Genomic DNA, 22,915 nt, shown 5'->3' on the forward strand with positions numbered 1-22,915 from the left:
ATAATGGCTTCCTTTGGGGGCACCGTTTTTGTGGTCACTTGCCTTTAACTACTGTAACTAAAGAGCAAAAGAATTCGTGGTGTATGATTCTTCCACTTGCTGGTCCTACTGAAAATTCCAGGCAAATATATGTAAAAAGAGAATGACTTAATGTAACACTGTCAGGAGGAAGGAAGGAGAGGGTGGTACGAATGGAGAGAGCAGCACAGAAACATACATGCTTCCATATGTAAACCAGATAGCTGGCGGGAGTTTGCTGTATGACTCAAGAAACTCAAACCAGGGCTCTGGGACAACCCAGAGGCGTGGGATGGGGTGGGAGGGAGGTTTAGGAAGGAGGGGACATATGTAGACCTGTGGCTGATTCAGATCGATATATGACAAAAACCAACATGATATTGTAAAGCAATTATTCTTCAATTAAAAATAAATTTAAAAAAATATTAAAAATAGAAGGGGTTGCTTGCTCCAAGGGTTGGTTGGACAAATAGTCATCTTGGGAAAGAAACATGTTTTTGTCCTATGGTGAGATCAGTAGGCAAGATGAGAGATGAAAGTTTTCCATCACTTATTAATGTTTTACCTAGGAGAGTAGTAAATTCTAGTTGGTGGAGAGGAGAACCTCTTTTTTCAAGCTTTTTGGAAGGGGTGGCATTCACGGTAGCAGAAGCCTGAAATAATAATTTAAAAAAGTTTTTTCTAAATATTCATAGGAAAGAAAAAATTCCTTGTAAACATCATGTTCTTAATTAAACATTATTGGAGACACTGGTACATATTTCCATTTTGAGAGCTCAACTTTCTGATGTGACATATTTTCAATAGTTTGGATATTAACATAGTTGAATTTATGGTTGGTAATTTTTGATGTAATAATAGGATTCTTGCTGGTAATCATTTAAGACGACGGGGGAAAGGCATTTAAAACTACCATGTGCCATTTAAAGTAGTATTTTTTTCTCTGAACTAAAGTGAAGATTTTGTGCCCTCATCTCCCCATTCCAGCCCCCTCTGCCACCTCCCCCCAACCCCTAACACACCCACTTAATCACAGCCAAAAATACTTGGGTGAGCACTGTCTAGTCTGTTGACTGTAGCAGAGTGTCCTAGGTTTTTCTGAGAGTAGATCTGTATCCAAAAACTCCAGAAGCTATTTTTTCCACTCCTGAAACACATTTCAATGACCAGAAATTATTTTGCAGTTTCTTGCTTTGAAATTTGTGGTTGAACTTGGAGTATTTGCATTTTGTTGAAAATTAAGAATAATTCTCCAAGTGTTGTAGTCCTATTTTCATATTTCAAATCTACCTCCTGGTTATATAGAAGTATTGTTATATGCTTGAATTTCGTTGACTCAAGTATCAATGGTACTTTTAATTATATTTAATTTGTAAAGTGATTAAAATGATGTGAATAAAAGTCGAATACATATAAACATTTATTAAATCTCATTAGAGCTCTGTCAGACCCCTAGGTAATCTAATTTTATTTATTCTTTTCTAATGATATAGTTAGATTTCTGAGTTTGAATGGACAAGAGATCTGTGAAAATACCACAGTACTGTAGAAAGCAAATATATTAACTTTGTCAAAACGTGTTGAATCTTTTCCCCTCTGATACTCCTTGTAAATGGAATTACTTTTCTTCATGGTGAACTCTGTATGCTTTTAAGATTTTCTCAGGGTTTTTTTTTTTTTCTTTACAAAATCGTTTGTCATTCAGTGGAGCTTGTATATGAACTGATTACCAATAACTGTCTCCTTCCACTCCTGGATTTTAAAAATTCACTAGAAACATGGTACATGAGCTCACAAAGCTACAAGAACTTTTTCTGTTTGAAAAGTTTCATGGGATATCATCCAAAAAACTTAATGCACAAAATCAGATCATTTTTAAATAAGCTTTTTTCAAAACCAGCTACTCAAGGAATGTACTAAATGTGCGGAATGAGCAGATATGAGGAAGCCTACCAGTTCAACTTTATCTTCTTTGTGTGCTTGAAATCAGCCTGGTGAAGGATTCTGGAAGGACCAGCCAGAGGAGACGCCCTTGTTTCTTTGCCAGTTCCAAGGAATCTTTGGTAAGCTCAGCTCTTGATAAGAAGAGACAGGGAGTACTAGGTACGACTCAGTCTAGTAGCACTTGATTATTTATCTTCTTAGATTAAACAACAAGAAAACAGCTTAACTTTTTTTTTTAACACAAAATATGTGCCAGAGATAATTTTAAGATCAGATATGAAATTTATATAACTTGAATTAAAAATATTTCCCCCTTGTTAAAAAAATTAATTCATTTTTTTCATTGTAAGCAGATTGAAATTATAGGAAAGCACTAAAATCTTTTCACTTCTCAGGTTTCTTCTGAAAATATTTTATGATATTTGGAACTATATGAAACTGTGGATTATCTGTTCATTTTAGGAGGAGCTGTCTTTTTTTTTTTCTTTTTGGCTGTGCTGCATGGCTTGCAGGGTCTTAGTTCCCCAGCCGGGAGTGAAACCTGGGCCCTCTGTAATGGAAGTGCAGAGTCCTAACCATTGGATCTCCAGGGAATTCCTAGGAGCCAGTTTCTTGATTCCTTAATTGTGCAGAGGAAGTTAACTGCGGGAGAAGAGACGACAAGTACCCCATCCTCACAGATACACATCCCACCAAATGCAGCCTTCTTGCTCGAAAAGAAGTGTCTAGTGTTTCTCAGGGAATTATTGCCTTTTTTCAAGGATCTTTAGTGGACTGGGAAATAGATGGGGAAACAGTGGAAACAGTGTCAGACTTTATTTTTTGGGGCTCCAAAATCACTGCAGATGGTGATTGCAGCCATGAAATTAAAAGACGCTTACTCCTTGGAAGGAAAGTTATGACCAACCTAGATAGCATATTCAAAAGCAGAGACATTACTTTGCCAACAAAGGTTCATCTAGTCAAGGCTATGGTTTTTCCTGTGGTCATGTATGGATGTGAGAGTTGGACTGTGAAGAAGGCTGAGCACCAAAGAATTGATCTTTTGAACTGTGGTGTTGGAGAAGACTCTTGGCAGTCCCTTGGACTGCAAGGAGATCCAACCAGTCTATTCTGAAGGAGATCAGCCCTGGGATTTCTTTGGAAGGAATGATGCTAAAGCTGAAACTCCAGTACTTTGGCCACATTGGAAAAGAGTCTGATGCTGGGAGGGATTGGGGGCAGGAGGAGAAGGGGATGACAGATGAGATGGCTGGATGGCATCACTGACTCGATGGACATGAGTCTGAGTGAACTCTGGGAGTTGGTGATGGACAGGGAGGCCTGGCATGCTGTGTGATTCATGGGGTCGCAAAGAGTCGGACACAACTGAGTAACTGAACTGAACTGAATAACTGTCCTTAACTTACTCTAATAGCAATTGGTAACTTATTATTATAGTATCGATATTTTTATTTTACTTGATGTGACACAGACCCATAGTATACCTTTGTGGCAAATGTTTCAAGATTCCTGCAAAAGGAAGGAAAGTGAAAATGTTAGTCCTGTCCGACTCTTTGTGACCCCATGGACTGTAGCTCGCCAGCTTCCTCTGTCCATGGGATTCTCCAGGCAAGAATACTGCAGTGGCTTGCCATTCCCTTCTCCAGGGGATCTTCCAAACCCTGGGATCGAACCTGGGTCTCCTGCATTCCAGGCAGAGTCTTTATCATCTGAGCAAAAGGAAGGGGTAGGTCACAATTTTAAGTCTTCTTTCTTTTAGTTAATTGTTTCTTCTTTCCTCTGCAGTTAATCCATGTGAGTGAATTCTGTATTTGAGTCATAATGATGCTTTGTATAAGATTTAGTGGAATAATCAAAATTCCCTAGTTTAAATTTTCTAAAATCGGTCTAGAGAAAGTGGAGCAAGAAGAGGTGTATCTGTCAGCTGCCACAACAAGATCCCATAAACTGGGTGATAGTCCATGCAGTTCAGCAGATTGGAGGTCTGAGGTCAGGGTGCCAACGTGGTTGATTTCTTGGTGAGGGCCCGGATTATGATTCACAGATGGCCATCTTCTCCTTGTATTCTCACATGGCAAAGAGAAACAGAACATTTCCTGATGCTTCTTTCATTCCTTTTAAGGGCACTAATCCATTCATGAGGGCTCCACTCTCGGAAGCTAATCACCTTCCAGAGGCCCCACCTTCCAACACCACAACACATGGGGAGTTAGGTTATTAACAGGAATTTTGGGGGCAACACTAACATTCAGTCCATAACATTCCATGATCTTGGAGAAAGCATTACAAAGCTCTCTTCTTCATGGGGCTTATTAAACTGCAAGTGATATCCTCAGGCATCCTTGCAACTGCTGCCTTGGAAATGAGATGTGGTTGGAAAGAGAACAGGTGTCCTGTTGCTAGGTGTGATGTTAGCACACAGCGCTGCAGAGAAAGAGTGAAACTTCATTCATTCACACTTTTCATTTGTATGTTAATTCATCCATACATTCAGTAGTTATTTAAGTGTCTCCTGTGTTTCCAGATATTTATATAGAAATCTACAATATGATGGAAAGCTTAGACTATAAAGTTTTCTGTTTTCTCAACAAAAAGTGATAAGGAGACAATATAATGTATTTGAAAAAAATACTCAGGCCTCAGTCCTAATATGATTGTTCAGTTAAAATCTTGTCTTCGGTTCAGTTATTTGCATTTTTAAATTTTAGCCAAGTGGTCATAATACCTGTTCCCTTGGCCATTCATTTGGAGAAGCAAATGAATAATGAATGTAAAAGTCTTTGAAGTGAAAGTGTTGGTTGTTTTAATCTTGTCCAATTTTTACAACCCCAGGGACTGTAACCTGCAGGCCCCTCTGTCCATGGAATTCTCCAGGCAAGAATACTGGAGTGGGTAGCCATTCCCTTCTTTGAAGAATATATATTATTACTTATTATCAAGACTCATTAAAAAATACATTTGAGATTTGCAAGATGCCTGTATAATTTTTCCTCTTGGGGAGGCATCATTGAGTTGTTCGGATTTAGGAAACAAGTGAATGACTTTCTTCAGTAGAAGTTCTCCCTCTAGTGGTTGCTGTGGAAATTACATGAGGAGTTTCTAATGGTACAAATGGAAAACAACTGAAAAAAATAAAAATTACTCTGAATTATTGAGAAGATTTAGCTATTTTTTAAAGGCTCTCCAGTTGGAGTTTTAACATTTTGTGACAGTCAGTTTTTGAAAATGAGGAAGAGAATTCTGTGCTCCTTTTCTGATATCTCATTGATTTGAATGGAGACGATGGTTGAGACGTCTTTGGTTTAGAAGAAGCGATAGAGAAGGCAGCCCTCTCCACTCAGCAGGTGCTCGTGGGACTCTCTCAGCTCCAGGTCCTGATGCGCTGTGCCTGCTTTCCTGTTCTGCGTCCAGTACAGCAGGGAGCTGCAATCTTGGCTTCCTTACAGGAAGCTGAACAGAAGTTCTGGGTGAGTAAGCCTATTTGGACTTTCTAACTGGTACTTTTTAAGAAATGATTCCAAAAGGAAAAAAACAATTTTTTTTTTCAATTTGTTGGGAAGATTGATACATTTAAGAATCCAGCCCCTACCAAGGCCTAGCCAGGTCCCCCGTGGGCTCTCCCCTGCCGGCCGAGCACGTCCTGTTCTGCTCTTTGCCCCCAAAGTCCAAACGTGCTGTCATCTCACGTCCTCAGACGCTGCACATGTGGCCTTACGTTCCCAGTTCTTGGGATGCCCTTCATCACATCACTGGCTCCTATGGCCTGAAACCTCACCTGCCTCAAGAAGGTCTTCCCTGACCAGCCTAGCAAAGTAGCCTTTGAACAGTTCATCTTTGTTACACCACCCAGAGTTCTTGCAACAATCTGGTTAACTTGCCTGTTTCCCGTCTGTGTCCCTACCCAGAATGGAAGTGACACAAGGCAGCAGATGTGTCGCTCTTATTCACACTTGTATCCCAGGACTGAGAACAGTGCTTCACATCTGGCAGATGCCTCGTCTGGGCTGACACAATGAACACGAGAACGGAAAATGATACTATCATCAACTCTTTGGTACCAGTCGCTTAAAGCTTTTCTGGAAACGTTAAATAGTCTTTGGTGTCTTATCTTAGTTGAGACTTTCCACCTTTGAAATCACTTAACTTCCTAATTTACTTCCCATTGAAACAAGGGCTGTAAAAGGTTTGTAATTCTTTATGTGCTGTCGCTTCAGTCGTATCCGACTCCTGGGAAGCCCACCTGTATTCCTTATACAGAAGCTCTATTCCAGAATTATGAAATTTAAAGTGAAAGTCACTCAGTTGTGTGGGGAAAATGGTTAGTGAGTTCTTATTGTGTGAAAAGGGACTTACCAGATGGCGCTAGTGGTAAAGAACCCTCTTGCCAATGCAGGAGGCATAAGAGACTCGGGTTCTATCCCTGGGTCGGGAAGATCCCCTGGAGTGGGGCATGGCAACCCACTCAGTATTCTTGCCTGGAGAATCCCCATGGACAGAGGAGCCTGGTGGGCTATATGGTCCATAGGGTCACAAAGAGGTTGAACATGATTGAAGTGACTTAGCACAGCACAGCACATTGTGCTAAACAGGAAGATGATGTCTTTATTTCTGTGTCCTGTATTAAATTCAGCTCGATTCTAACAGCTTATTTAGTGATTCGTTGTTTCTTTTACAGGAAGCTATGTCATAAATTATAGTTGTTTTTCTGAAATTTATGCTATTCCATCTTGCTCCATCTTCCATAAAGAGATAATTACTGTTCACACTCACATTCTTGGCTTCCTCAGTCTTTTCTAGCCTCAATAAATGATAAAAAAAAAAAAACCAAACCTCTTCTCAAATGGCTTATTTTTTATACCTGTCATCAGTTTTGACTGATGTTCTCTTTTGAAACGGCTTTAAATATTCCTCCCATTTCTGCATGGTTTTGAGACTAAAAAATGTACTCAAAGGCCAGGGATTCCAGGTCTGGGAGCTGGGAGCCTATACCGCGGTCTCCCCCAGACGGCCCTGGGAGCCGCTGAGACCCAGCCCTAGCCATGGAGCTAGTGGCTGCCTTTTGTTCGTGTTTGTGCCCTGCTGATGTGAGCGTGTTGCCACATGCAACTGAAAAACAGGTGGCTTTGCTATCAGTTTATAGCAAAAAGACTAAGACACCAAGAACAGAATTACTAAAATCTTCTGTTCTGTCGCTGTCTCCATGCAGCCCCGTGATCACAGGGGCAGTGTGTTTGTGGTTATCGGGGTCCTCCCGGTAACGTGTGCTTCACTTCAAGGAGTGACAAGTCTTAATCTATTAACAATGAACGATAGGAAGTAAAATAAGGTTAATATGCATTTTATAGATAGTTCTGCTTATTACAAAGACTCTAAAAATAAACAGATGAAAAGCAGCTTATCATTGGCTTATTCGGCCTCCCTCTGTCTGCACTTATGCTTTCCTGCTCTCGTTACCATAGTTACTGGTTTAATCATGATGCACAGACCCATTTCTAATTACAGTAGATGCCAGCACAAAAATTAATTCTTTGCATATCTTAGGCCACAAGCAGCTTGTTTTTTGGCACTTTGTTATTATACCATATATTCTGAAACAGACATTTGTGCATCATTTTAAAACTATTATTTTCTGCCATCCTTATTGAGATGAAAATAATTCTATCAAGTGGATTGATGTTAAAACAAGTGATACAAAAGGTTTGAAAGAGATGACAGTTTATTACAAGTGAGACATTATTTGTGTTATCCCTAAAATGTTAATTAATAGCAATAAATATGTATTCTATTCCCATCAGAAAATATTACTAAAATGATGTTCAACATTTAGAAACCAAAATTATTAAGTTGTTGTAACTAAGCAGTTGAGCCAGCTATCACTATTTGAGCATTAATATTTTCTAAAAAAGGGACCTGCTAAGTCACTTCAGTCATGTCCGACTCTGTGCGACCCCATAGACGGCAGCCCACCAGGCTCCCCTGTCCCTGGGATTCTCCAGGTAAGAACACTGGAGTGGGTTGCCATTTCCTTCTCCAATGCATGAAACTGAAAAGTCAAAGTGAAGTCACTCAGTCGTGTCCAACTCCTAGAGACCCCATGGACTGCAGCCTACCAGGCTCCTCCATCCATGGGATTTTCCAGGCAAGAGTACTGGAGTGGGGTGCCATTGCCTTCTCCAAAAAAAGGGACAGTTTACATCAAAATTCATTCTAGCTCCTCTTCCACTTATCATAATTATATCAATCTAGTTAGGACAGATACTAAAAAAGTGTTACAGATGTTTTATTCACTTTCATTATTCTTTGCAGTTCAGTAGCAGTTTTAAAATATAAATGAATTATTATCATCAGTAGCGATATCAGAGTATCATTACTTTATGGACTTTTATGTTGATAATTTGAAAATACTATTGGTATTCTTAATTCAAGCGTATTCCCTCTTTTCTGCCTTAGTAAAATCTTTGACAGACAAAAAGGGGTTTATTTTTTCTTACAAAATTACAATATATCTTCTCCTTAAACCTATGGGAAAATGTTTTCTATTAGATTGTTCAAAATAATTGTTAAATGGGTTGTGACTATGCTCCCAAATGTATTTGAATCATATTTACATTGGTTGATGTATATGTTTTCTAAAGCAGTAAACATACAGTGTTTCATGACTCCTCTGGTTCTAAAACTGCTGCATATTTCATAAATGCTAGTCTGACAGGCATGTTCAATTTCACTGATAAGACTGGTCATAATCACACAAAGTATATTTCCATCATAACATAATACAGAGATGAGTGCACCATCATTGATCTGGCCTTGTTTGGCAGTCACTGCTGCTGGGTCCTACCTTGACTAATATGGGATCTTTAAAGCAGGTGTGATCCTCCCATAAATAACACACGCAGCCTGGAAGCGGGCCCTGTGGTCCCACTCGTGCTCATGGGAAAACCCACGACTGCCAAACTATAAGTGTTTTTCTGCCTGTGAAGACTGAAGCAGAGAAATATAGACTAAAAACAGGAAAACTTCTCTGCTGCAAAGCCTAGATTCGTTTCCTTCTGTTTAAAATCATCCTACTCTGGTTCTACATCCAGATATGTATCCACTCACTGGTAGTTCATTACAAAATAAATTTTCACTTCCAATTGAATTTTTCTGACTTTCTCCATTTGGTAGTCTTATATCACAGTTAATGGACACATATGATAGGTATAATATATGTTATTAACTGAAATAGCTTTAAAATTAGTGCACTATTTAGTCTTCCAGTTAAACTAGTAGAAGGGCCTCTCGTTAATTGGGGAAGGCATGTTTATTGGCTTTTCATATGGTATTTTTAACTTGCCTGGCAGCAAATGCAAATCAGTTGGGAAAGCATGATGCTGTTAATTAGCTGAATTGAGTTAAGGGAGACAAAAAGCTCTTAATTTGGATAACAGGTTTTCCATCAGGAAGAATACAGATTATTACATCATTCACAATTCTAAATACTCAGAAATGAAATTGTAGACATAATGAAGATTATTCAACAAGCTTGTCATTTTTTAAAAGGATTATTTGTTATTCCTTTGGACTGCAGCAGCTGAGTGCCATTAACTATATTTGCTGGAACCATGTTGGGTCTTCTCAGAATTTTTTCTGAATTCAAACCATAATGCATATGTGACAGACATAATTTAGACTTCTCTGCAGTTACTGTCAATTGGCAATCATAACAAACAGGGTTGACTTTTTCAGGTACAAGTATTTTCAAAACAGTTTTAATGAGTAAACTTAGAAAATTTGCATGTTAAATTATTTAATTTTTTAAAAGAAAATGATTTGACAGTAAACCTGAGGAGTAAAAAGATGAAACCCAGACTCTATGTTATCCATTCACTTGAGGTCACTCACATGTATATAAATAATTGGTTAACAATTTTTAAATTAAACTGGTCTATTGAGAGTCACCTTATTGATCAAACTAATTGTTTAATTTCAGCTTGTGATCTCAGTGGCATTTGTCAATTTAAATGCAGTTTTGCATTTGTGAAAATCGGCCTATTTGTTTTAAGTTTTGGCTTTGTGCTAACTGAATGCTTTTATTTTTTTAAGGAAAGTTCACTTTGTTTAGATTTTCACTGAAATTAGTTGTAAATGCAACACTTCAAAAATAACTTGTTTGAAAAATTCAAGCAAATATTGGATTGGGCAAAAATTTTGTTTTTCCAACCCAATATATAATATCAAATGTCAGAGTCTCCTTCATAGACCCACAGCATTTCCCTCTCTCCCACCCATTTTGCTCTCTGGTCCAAAGCTAGTCACTGTTATCAACATGGGGCTGAGAGATTGCCATTCCTTCTTAAAATAGCAAACAATAAATAAACAATAAATAAAATAATATCCACCTTGGAATTTTATGGCTAGTGGTGACCTTTGACTTTGAGATGGGGATTTGAACAATAATTTAATTTTATCATTATTGTTTTTAAAAATATACGCAGAGTGTTAGCTAGTTTAGGTGACAATCTAAAAAATGGGACCACACTTTATGGCTAACATAGCCATCAGGAAGCAGTTTGTGATACAATTTGTAAATGTTCCTGGAGGCATGTATTCTGTGCTATTTGTCACCTACCCCCCTGCCCCCAGGCAAACAATGATCTGCTTTTGCCACTGTGGATTAGTTTTGTCTGCAACAGAACTCATAGAATTTATAGAATTTAATATAAATTAAATATGTATTTATAGCTTTTTGTGTCTGGTTGCTTTCACACCCCATAGAACTTTTGAGATTCATACATGTCCTTGTAGATATTAAAAGTCCGTTTCTTTTAGAGGCTGAATGGTAATTCATTAATTGGATTTACAGTTTATCCAGTCACCCATTGACAGGCATTTGGGTTATTTCTGGTTGGAGGTTGCTATTTTAAAAAAAAGTGTTAGCTGGGAAGAGCTAAATACCATCACAGTAATGGATAATTTATAGTATTCTGTGCCATGGATCTTTAAAATCTCATGTGTGGCAGCACACAATTATTTATCAATTGACTTGTCTGGTGGGCTTCCCTGGTGGCTCAGCTGGTAAAGAATCAATGCAGGAGATACAAGAGACATGGGTCCTATTTCTGAGTCAGAAAGATCCCCTGGATTAGGAAATGGCAAACCACTCTAGTATTCTTGCCTGGAAAATTCCATGGACAGAAAGGCCTGGAGGGCTACAGTCCATAGGATGACAGAGTTGGACACGACTTAGCACACATGCACACACCCAACTGTTTAATAATACATCATACCAAAATCATATTAACTGAGAGGAAAAAATGCTGTGTTTGGAAAATTTTTGTATTGCCTTCACTGTTTGGTATGTGGGAGGAGTGAGTGGAATGCCCATTTTATCTGCAGGAAAAGTGCCAGGATTCTTGATAGAAGTTTTCAAATTATTTGAATAGCTTTTATTCTGAAGAATTCAAAGCAAAGTTCAGCATTAGAGACCCAAAAGAACCTCAACAACCAAAAAAAAAAAAATTTTTTTTTTAATTTAATTGAGAGTTGAGTATAACTGTCTGAATTTAGCTTGTGAGGTGCATAAAATAAACTGTGTACTTCCCAGAATGCATTTCAGGAAGATGACTTCATGTTGAAACGATCTTCAAAAATAACGGACAATGGGTTTATAATGTTTTTTTTGAGGTTTATGTTTTATTTTTTGTTGTTGATGATGTGAACTCATCTAAAAACCTCTATAAAAAGATTACTTACATGGAGGTAATCTTCATTATGAACTAAACTTCTCTGTTTTTGTTTTGTTTTGAAACTTCTGATGCTGTTTTCAATTAGAGGAACCATTTTTACAGGGTGTTTTTATTAAGGAGAGCATCTTGGCTCAGTGGAGAATGACTGAGTGTTGCCTCTGTGTCCATGTTCATTCCTCTCTGGAGTGTGAGCGGCTCATCCTATAAAATAGAACAGATGCTGGGGTTTGTTTGTGCTGAAATCAGGAAGAGGAAGGGGGTTGAGGTGGAATGACCTGGAGGTTTGCCTTTTCCGTAGGAATACATAGGTTCCTTGGGAACCAGGATAACACAGAGCTAACTCTTCAACTCCAAACACCGTCCATGGGATTTTCCAGGCAAGAATACTGGAGTGGGCTGCCATGCCATCCTTCAGGGGTCTTCTCCACCCAGGGTCAAACCCACGTCTCCTGTCTCCTGCTTTGGTACGTGGGTTCTTTACCACTGGCACTACCTTTGAAGCCCCATTAAACTCCCTAGGAACCCAAATTAGGTCCACATAGTACTGTTCTTGGGACTCTTTGGTGATTTAGTTATCTCCTGGTCTCTCACGGGTTATAGACTATTTAATCGATGGGATAAATCAGGCGGGCACGTTCCTTTAATCAGAGGGGCACGTTCCTTCTTACACCGTGTGGTTTGTCGTGGTACCCCCACATTTGTTAGCTGTAAGTGAGTTTTAAAATGAGAGGCCATTTGCTGCGTGTGTCACATGCTACTAGCCTGGCTGTGGCAGGAGCAGCAAGTGGAAGGGAGAGGGCTACCCATCCCATCTTAGCTTATTTGAGTGCAGTTACAAATAATGACAGTTCATCTGAAATGAAGAGTGTCAGGGCAAAAACGAAAGTGGCGCCCCCCCAGGCAAGCCTAAATAACCTCCAACAAGCTGGGAGCTATGACCTTTGTCCCTCCTCATGCTTGTCGTCTTGTGGCTTTGAGGTGGATGCTTCCCTGGTCGCCTTGGACTCACCTCAGAAGCAGCAAGGTGAGCAGGGTGGGGAGGGAGACAGGGAAGTGCAGGAAAACAGCCTCCTCGGAACCTGCCTGCTCCCCAGCAGGCTCTGCTCCTGTGTCCTCTGTGAGTGTGGCAGGCTTCTGCTTTCTTCTCCCTGTTCAATGAGTGTTACTGCTCATGGCCAGAACCTGGATGCTTCAGTGCCATCTTCTTCCCACTCCACACTCCCACGGCTGTCTTCCTTTGGAAGTAAAATATTCTAAAGAATGAATGTCCTCACCTTATTAATCTTTCCAGTTGTATGGTATATATACATTATTCACCCTACCACATGTCAGGAACCATAAAGGCTGCCTTTGACAACATGTGTTAAAATTGCCAACATCCGTGGGATCATACAAAAGACAAGAGTTCCAGAAAAACATCTACTTATGCTTTATTGATTACGCCAAAGCCTTTGACTGTGTGGATCACAACAAACTCTGGAAAATTCTTAAAGAGATGGGAATACCAGACCACCTGAGATGGGAATACCAGGCAGGTCAGATGGTCTGAAATGCAGGTCAAGAAGCAGGTCTTGACCTGCATATCAGGAATCTGTATGCAGGTCAGCAAGCAACAGTTAGAACTGGACATGGAACAACAGACTGGTTCCAAATAGAAAAAGAAGTACGTCAAGGCTGTATATTGTCACCCTGCTTATTTAACTTATATGCAGAGTACATCATGAGAAATGCCAGGCTGGATGAAGCACAAGCTGGAATCAAGATTGCCAGGAGAAATATCAATAACCTCAGTTATGCAGATTACACCACCCTTATGGCAGAAATTGAAGAACTAAAGAGCCTCTTGATGAAAGTGAGAGTGGAAAAGTTGGCTTAAAACTCAACATTCAAAAAACTAAGATCATGGCATCTGGTCCCATCACTTCATGTCAAATAGATGGGGAGGGAAACAATGGAAACAGTGACAGACCTTATTTTCTTTGGCTTCAAAGTCACTACAGATGGTGACTGCAGCATGAAATTAAAAGATGCTTACTCCTTGGAAGGAAAGTTATCATCAACCTAAACAGCATATTAAAAAGCAGAGACGTTACTTTGCCGACAAAAGTCTGTCTAGTCAAAGCTATGGTTTTTCCCGTAGTCATGTATGGATGTGAGAGTTGAACTATAAAGAAAGCTGAGCACCAAAGAATTGATGCTTTAGAACTATGGTGTTGGAGAAGACTCTTGAGAGTCCCTTGGACTGCAAGGAGATCCAACCAGTCCATCCTAAAGGAGATCAGTCATGAATATTCATTGGAAGGACTGATACTGAAGCTGAAACTCCAATGTTTTGGCCACCTGATGAGAACTGACTCATTGGAAAAGACCCCGATGCTGGGAAAGATTGAAAACAGGAGGAGAAGGGGACGACAGAGGATGAGATGGTTGGATGGCATAACCAACCTGATGGACATGAGTTTGAGCAAGCTCTGGGAGTTGGTGAAGGACAGGGAAGCCTGGAATGCTGCAGTCCATGGGGTGACAAAGAGTCAGACACGACTGGGCGACTGAAATGAACTAATAAAGACTGCCTTTGACAGCATATGTTAAATCTGTTTAACTTAGGTACTGCTAGAGATTCAGCCCTTGTTTCTGGGAGAAAGGTATTTAAAAATCGGTGGTGGTATGGATAAGGACAGAGCATCTGGTGCTATTATTATAGTATCCTAGATAAATCACATGTGTACACTGCATTATTATTCAGTGAACTTATGGTTTCTTATGGTTGCTGGTGAGGGAAAGGATGGGGAAAGGGGGTAGTTAGGGAGTTTGGGATGGACATGTACACACTGCTGTATTTTAAATGGATAACTAGCAAGAACTTACTGAATAACACATAGAACTCTGCTCAGTGTTATGTGGCAGGCTGGATGGAAGGGGGAGTTTGGGGGAGAATGGATACATGTATGTGTATGGCTGAGTGTCTTTGCTCTTCACTTGAAACTGTCACCACTGTGTTAATTGGCTATACCCCTATAGAAAATAACAAAATTTTAAAAAAGCAATAGTAAGATAAAGACGAACTTAGAAGTACATGGATTAAATTATAGGACAACACTATTTTGGTGGACAATAATGTGTTTTTCATGTTACTGTTAAGTCACTAAGTTGTGTCTGCCTGATTGTTACCCCCATGGACTATAGTCCATGTCCTCCAATATCTCCTGGAGTAGGCATCTCTGGTCCTCTAATAACTCCTGGAGTTTGCTCAAATTCATGTCCATTAAATTGATGATGCTATGTAATCATCTCATGTATGTTTTTCATATATAATTGCTAATTCAGTATCCCTTTCCACTGAGAAAAATGAATAAAATAAGAATGAAAGAGAATTAAAAGGGATGGTCTTAATTGATTAGATTTTATGTTAGGCTGACTTAAAATTACTAGTAATTAGGGATTTTGCTCAAGGGTTTATAAAAATTTTATCATGTAAATATTACTGGTTTGATAAATGCCAAGAAGTAAATGCAGAATCTCACTGCAAAAACAGCACAAAAGAAGGAGATTAAGAAACCTAGTATAGTAAACAGGATGATAGATCATGATCGTATTCAAATGTGTTCTGTAATCTGTCCCATTCTGTTCCTCCGCAAAAAACTGGGTTTCCAGAAGGTGTTAACCTCACTGTGTGCATGCTAAGTTGCTTCAGTTGTGTCCCACTCTTCGTGACCCCTGTGGACTGTAGCCCACCAGGCTCTTCTGTCCATGGGATTCTCCAGGCAAGAATACTGGAGTGGGTTGCCATGCCCTTTTTCAGGGGTCTTCTCCACCCAGGGTCAAACCCACGTCTCATGTCTCCTGCTTTGGCACGTGGATTCTTTACCACTAGGACTACCTGGGAAGCCCCATTAAACTCCCTAGGAACCCCAAAGTAGGTCCACGTGATACTGTTCTTGGGACTTCCTTGGTGATTGAGTGATTTCCTGGTCTTTCATGGGTTGTACGCTGTTCAGTCATCTTTGTATCCTATTGTTTGCATTGGGAACAAGGGTCCTGGACTTTCTGGCGGGGCAGGGCATGAACTCCCTCGGAGAATCTGGTTAAAACGTTGAAGTTCTCCTGTCCACGTACGAATGAAATTTTGTTTTCCACCTGAGACAGTTCACAGGGTTTGGAAGGCATCCATGAGCCCGCGGACTGGAGATTAAAATCCGTTACATTGCCTGACTCGTTATCCACATGAATTTATAATCTATTTGGGCATTCCTTTTCTTTTTGAAGGAAAGAAATTAGTCATAGCTGTCTATTGTAAGTGTTCTTTTTAGAGGATGGTTTTAATTTAACTATGTTTATGGTATAAAGTTAGCTTAGTCTGAATGGAATCTGTGCCTGCATATTCTGGATGATTTGCAGTTTGTGTTTAATCTTAAATTTTTTTCTAATACATAGTTTTGCTATCTCATGGCATTTGCGGAGTACTTTTATCTTTTACAACTCTTGCTTTAGCAATATTGCAGAATCATTTTCACATAAATCAACTAGTGTGTCTCAACTGAGAAATAGATACTTACCTCAGAATCACCAATATATCTACTCAAGGCTATGGTTTTTCCTGTGGTCATGTATGGATGTGAGAGTTGGACTGTGAAGAAGGCTGAGCGCCGAAGAATTGATGCTTTTGAACTGTGGTGTTGGAGAAGACTCTTGAGAGCCCCTTGGACTGCAAGGAGATCCAACAAATCCATTCTGAAGGAGATCAGCCCTGGGATTTCTTTGGAAGGAATGATGCTAAAGCTGAAACTCCAGTACTTTGGCCACCTCATGCGAAGAGTTGACTCATTGGAAAAGACTCTGATGCTGGGAGGGATTGGGGGCAGGAGGAGAAGGGGATGACAGAGGATGAGATGGCTGGATGGCATCGCTGACTCCATGGACGTGAGTCTGAGTGAACTCCGGGAGTTGGTGATGGACAGGGAGGCCTGGCGTGCTGCGATTCATGGGGTCGCAAAGAGTCGGACACGACTGAGTGACTGAACTGAACTGATATATATATGTATATAACATGGGTGTTTCTTCAGAAACCATTGCAGTATTATCTCTCCTTCCCCCCCACCACCAATTTAAAGATTTTTCTTCTTGATTCTGGTCCCCCACCACCACCACAGGGCTTCTTCCACACAACTCAACAACTACTACTCCAGCACCTGCCTCATTACCTAAGCAACACTTGCCTTTCTTACAAACTGACGAATTCCCAGTTTACATCCTTATAGTTTGTCCAGTGTTTTTAGAGAAAATTCAGAACTTGTACATGTGGTTGTCATCAAGTTTGTCTGAAAACACTCTTCATCATAAAGTTTCTTTTTTTTCTCTCATTCTTTTTTTTTTTCATTTTCAGTTGTCAGGATTTTAAATTCTGTATGCAAATTATGCCCCCATGAAACTCTTCATATTGGAATATAATATATTAGAAAAAGAATTATTATAATTTACTTTATCTGGTGGGATTTATTACTAAGGCATTTTTTTCCAGTGAAGTTTAAGATCAGATAGCTGTTTTGAGTTTCATAAAATAAGGAACTGGAGGGAAAAAAGGATCAAATTAAAAAAAAAATTACAATAATAGTACATGCTGCTGCTGCTGCTGCTGCTAAGTCGCTTCAGTTGTTTCTGACTCTGTGTGACTCCATAGACGGCAGCCCACCAGGCTCCCCCGTCCCTGGGATTCTCCAGGCAAGAACACTGGAGTGGGTTGCCACTGTCTTCTCCAATGCATGAAAGTGAAAAGTGAAAGTGAAGTCGCTCAGTCGTGTCCGACTCCTAGCGACCCCATGGACTGCAGTCCACCAGACTCCTCTGTCCATGGGATTTTCCAGGCAAGAGTACTGGAGTGGGGTGCCATTGCCTTCTCTGGTAATAGTACATAATTCCTCACAAATTACCCACTCGTGAGGCTACTTTGTTGTCTGTGTTGAGTTCTTTGAAAGCTTTCCTCTTCTTGGATTGAGATTTCTTGAACCATTTCCTATTATTTTTCCCTTGATTATTTTTTCTTTTTTTTTATACCGACCCATTTCTCTCACATATTAGAGTTTTTAACTCTAATATTACTAGATATAAAATCTAATGCAATATTAACTCTAATATAATATTAAAAACTCAGAGTTTTTAACCTGTTTGTCCTGAATTATATTATGGTTCTCCTTCCCCAACTCCTGCATTTTATAAATTTTGCATCAAGGAGAATGAATGAAAAAGAATAATCTGTTCAGCAGACTTTTAATAGCTGCCCACACTATTAGGATTTCATACAGGAACAGATAAAATCTTATCAGCGTATTTTGGATTTCCCTGTTCTGGTTAGGATTATATGCATTTGCTATCTCAAGCCCCGATGTTTCATTGTTTTGATTATTTATTGGTAATATTTCAATTTTTGCAACATACAATCAACAGCAGCCTCCAGAGGGCCCTGCAGTGCAGGTAAGGGCAGTGCTAAGGGGAGGAGGTAACTCATTTAGGGGGTTAAAATGAGGGCATCTTGAATGTTAGGACCCCTAGACAAATGTGATCTGTGGGGGGCAACCCATAAGAAGCTGCTTGTGATTCATTCACTTGGTTTAGTTGGAAGATGACTTTCTCCACCCCCTGTCCAAGGCAAGATAAACAGTCAGGTGACCCTGTCTCATTTCCTTGCCAAGTGGACTCCTGTAGACGAGTGATAGTTTCCCAGAGAAACAGACATTATCTCTTTAACAGGAATATTTTTAGCAGGATGTCCTTGGCTAAAGATTGCTTATAGTAAGTAAACCCTGTGTATATGGATTTATTAGGCAGGAAAAAGTCTATCAACACAGAACGCTTTGGGGTATAAAAAGAAGACATTTCAGTTCAGTTTAGTTCAGTCTCTCACTCATGTCCGGCTCTTTTCGACCCCATGAACCGCAGCACGCCAGGCCTCCCTGTCCATCACCAACTCCCGGAGTCCACCCAAACTCATTTCCATTGAGTCAATGATGACATCCCCTTCTCCTCCTGCCCTCAATCTCCCCCAGCATCAGGTTGTTTTCCAGTGAGTCAGGTCTTCACATGAGGTGGCCAAAGTATTGGAGTGTCAGCTGTAACATCAGTCCTTCCAGTGAACACCCAGGACTGATCTCCTTTAGGATGGACTGGTTGGATCTCCTTGCAGTCCAAGGGACTCTCAAGAGTTTTCTCCAACACCACAGTTCAAAAGCATCGATTCTTCTGTGCTCAGATTTCTTTATATTCCAATACTTGCATCCATACATGACCACTGGAAAAACCATAGCCTTGAATAGACACCCTTTGTTGGCAAGGTAATGTCTCTGCTTTTGAATATGCTGTCTAGGTTGGTCATAACTTTCCTTCCAAGGAGTAAGCATCTTTTAATTTCATGGCTGCAATCACCATCTGCAGTGATTTTGGAGCCCAGAAAAATAAAGTCAGCCACTGTTTCCACTGTTTCCCCATCTATTTGCCATGAAGTGATGGGACCAGATGCCATGATCTTAGTTTTCTGAATGTTGAGTTTTAAGCCAGCTTTTTCACTCTTCTCTTTCACTTTCATCAAGAGGCTCTTTAGTTCTTCTTCACTTTCTGCCATAATGGTGGTGTCATCTGCATATCTGAGGTTATTGATATTTCTCCTGGCAATCTTGATTCCAGCTTGTGCTTCATCCAGCCCAGCGTTTCTCATGATGTACTCTGCATATAAGTTAAATAAGCAGGGTGACAATATACAGCCTTGACGTACTCCTTTTCCTATTTGGAACCAGTCTGTTGTTGCATGTCCAGTTCTAACTGTTGCTTCCTGACCTGCATACAGGTTTCTCAAGAGGCAGGTCAGGTGGTCTGGTATTCCCATCTCTTTCAGAATTTTCCACAGTTTATTGTGATCCACACAGTCAAAGGCTTTGGCATAGTCAAGAAAGCAGAAATAGATGTTTTTCTGGAACTCTCTTGCTTTTTCCACGATCCAGCGGATGTTGGCAATTTGATCTCTGGTTCCTCTGCCTTTTCTAAAACCAGCTTGAACATCTGGAAGTTCACGGTTCATGTATTGCTGAAGCCTGGCTTGGAGAATTTTGAGCATTACTTTACTAGCGTGTGAGATGAGTGCAATTGTGCAGTAGTTTGAGCATTCTTTGGCATTGCCTTTCTTTGGGATTGGAATGAAAACTGACCTTTTCCAGTCCTGTGGCCACTGCTGAGTTTTCCAAATTTGCTGGCAAAATGAGTGCAGCACTTTCACAGCATCATCTTTCAGGATTTGAAATAGCTCAACTGGAATTCCATCACCTCCACTAGCTTTGTTTGTAGTGATGCTTCCTAAGGCCCACTTGACTTCACATTCCAGGATGTCTGGCTCTAGGTGAGTGATCACACCATCGTGGTTATCTGGGTCATGAAGATCTCTTTTGTACAATTCTTCTGTGTATTCTTGCCACCTCTTCTTAATATCTTCTGCTTCTGTTAGGTCCCTACTATTTCTGTCCTTTATTGAGCCCATCTTTGCATAAAATGTTCCCTTGGTATCGCTAATTTTCTTGAAGAGATCTCTAGTCTTTCCCTTTCTATTGTTTTCCTCTATTTCTTTGCATTGATCACTGAGGAAGGCTTTCTTATCTCTCCTTGCTATTCTTTCGAACTCTGCATTCAAATGGGTATATCTTTCTCCTTTATGTTTCACTTCCTTTCTTTTTACAGCTATTTGTAAGGCCTCCTCAGACAGCCATTTTGCTTTTTTGCATTTCTTTTTCTTGGGGATGGTCTTGATTTCTGTCTCCTGTACAATGTCACGAACCTCAGTCCATAGTTCTTCAGGCACTCTGTCAGATCTCGTCCCTTAAATCTATTTCTCTCTTCCACTGTATAGTCATAAGGGATTTGATTTAGGTCATACCTGAACGGTCTAGTGGTTTTCTCCACTTTCTTCAATTTAAGTCTGAATTGAGCAATGAGCTCATGATCTGAGCCACAGTCAGCTCCTGATCTTGTTTTTGCTAACTGTATAGAGCTTCTCCACCGTTGGCTGCAAAGCATATAATCAATCTGATTTTGGCATTGACCATCTGGTGATGTCCATGTGTAGAGTCTTCGCTTGGGTTTTGGAAGAGGATTTTTGCTATGACCAGTGTGTTCTCTTGGCAGAACTCTATTAGCCTTTGCCCTGTTTCATTCTGTACTCCAAGGCCAAATTTGCCTGTTACTCCAGGTGTTTCTTGACTTCCTACTTTTGCATTCCAGTCCCCTATAATGAAAAGGAAATATTTTTGGGGTGTTAGTTCTAGAAGGTCTTGTAGGTCTTCATAGAACTGTTCAACTTCAGCTTCTTCAGCATTAGTGGTCAGAGCATAGACTTGGATTACTGTCATACTGAATGGTTTGCCTTGGAAACAAACAGAGATCATTCTGTCGTTTTTGAGATTGCGTCCAAGTACTGCATTTTGGACTCTTTTGTTGACTATGATGGCTACTCCATTTCTTCTAAGGGATTCCTGCCATAGTAGTAGATATAATGGTCATCTGAGTTAAATTCACCCATTCCAGTGCATTTTAGTTCGCTGATTCCTAGAATGTCGACGTTCACTCTTGCCATCTCCTGTTTGACCACTTCCAATTTGCCTTGATTCATGGAGCTAACATTCCAGGTTCCTATGCAATACTGCTGTTTACAGCATGAAACCTTGCTTCTATGTCCAGTCCCATCCACAACTGGGTGTTGTTTTTGCTTTGGCTCCATCCCTTCATTCTTTCTGGAGTTATTTCTCCCCTGATCTCCAGTAGCACAGTGGGCATCTACCGACCTAGGGAGTTCATCTTTCAGTGTCCTCTCTCTTTGCCTTTTCATACTGTTCATGGGGTTCTCAAGGCAAGAATACTGAAGTGGTTTGCCATTCCCTTCTCCAGTGGACCACATTCTGTCAGACCTCTCCACCCTGACCCTCCCGTCTTGGGTGGCCTCACACAGGATGGCTTAGTTTCACTGAGTTAAACAATGCTGTGGTCCGTGTGATCAGATTGGCCTGTTGTCTGTGATTGTGGTTTCGGTCTGTCTGCCCTCTGATGCCCTCTCTCAGTGCCTGCCATCTCACTTGGTTTCTCTTGCCTTGGATGCGGGGTATGTCTTCAGGGCTGCTCCAGCAAATTGCAGCTGCCGCCCCTACCTCGGGCGTGGGGTGGCTCCTCTCTGCCGCACTTGTGTGCTGTCGCAGCCACCTGTGCTTGTGCAGAGCTTAAAAATTCCTTTCAATGTGTGTAATAGCCTGTAATAATTTGTAATAGTGTGTAATGTGTGTAATAGCCTCTCCTGCACTCAACCTATTATTCTGGGCCAGAGGAGCCATGTCCAGAGAAGCCATGTCCAGAGCAGGAAGGAGGGTTTAGTGAGTTCTTAACCAGAGATGTAGTAATACTAAGAGGGAGAAGAGAAGGCACTTTGCCCAGCTTTAAATCAGGTTCAAAGCTTTTATTATTACATGGGCTTCTCTGGTGGCTCAGCTGGTAAAGAATCCGCCCGCAATGCAGAAGATGTCGGTTTGATCCCTGGGTTAGGAAGATCCCTGGAGCAGGGAACAGCTTAACCACTCCACTATTTTGAGTTGCAAAAAGTTGGACATGACTGAACGACTTTCACTTGGACTTCCCTGGTAGCTCAGCTGGTAAAGAATCCACTTGCAATTCAGGAGACCTCAGTTCAATTCCTGGGGTGGGAAGATCCACTGCAGAAGAGATAGGCTACCCTCTCCAGGATTCTTGGACTTCCCTGGTAGCTCAGCTGGTAAAGAATCCACCTGCAATGCAGGAGACCTGGGTTTGATCCCTGGGTTGGGAAGAGACCCTGGAGAAGGGAAAGGCTGCCCACTCCCGCATTCTGGCCTGGAAAATTCCATGCACTCTATAGTCCATGGGGTTGCAAAGAGTCGGACACCACTGAGCGACTTTCACTTTCAGGTTTCATCATTTTAATTCTTAAAATTGGACTGTTTTACAACTTAAAGAAATTGTGGAATTTTTATGGAGTTCAAAATAACCAGAGAAGACAAGAAAAAAATGCAAATTTTCATCAGAAGGAAGGGGAAGCCAGAAGCATTTCGGATCAACCTTGTGGCTTATGAAAGTTGATAATTCAGTATTTAGGAACCATGTGAGCCTGTGGGTAAAGAATCAGTAGCTTGAAATTGGCCACAATGACAGTATTTACAGCACAGAAA

General features: G+C 40.5%; 1 protein-coding gene across 2 annotated transcripts in view; it reads left to right on the plus strand.

Moving 5' to 3' along the window:
* The window catches only part of GPM6A (glycoprotein M6A), a 256,929-nt gene that overhangs the window by 34,999 nt on the left and 199,015 nt on the right, over positions 1-22,915 (plus strand). Inside the window, exon 1 of one of the 2 annotated variants that reach the window (XM_070364151.1) lies at positions 2,033-2,081. The exons of the other annotated variant lie outside the window; for it this stretch is intronic. The gene's annotated coding sequence lies outside the window, so the exon portion shown is untranslated. Of the gene's footprint in view, positions 1-2,032; positions 2,082-22,915 lie in introns of those variants that run through there. 2 annotated transcript variants of the gene reach the window in all.

Source organism: Bos mutus, chromosome 27 (assembly GCF_027580195.1).
Source record: "Bos mutus isolate GX-2022 chromosome 27, NWIPB_WYAK_1.1, whole genome shotgun sequence".
NCBI lineage: Eukaryota > Metazoa > Chordata > Mammalia > Artiodactyla > Bovidae > Bos > Bos mutus.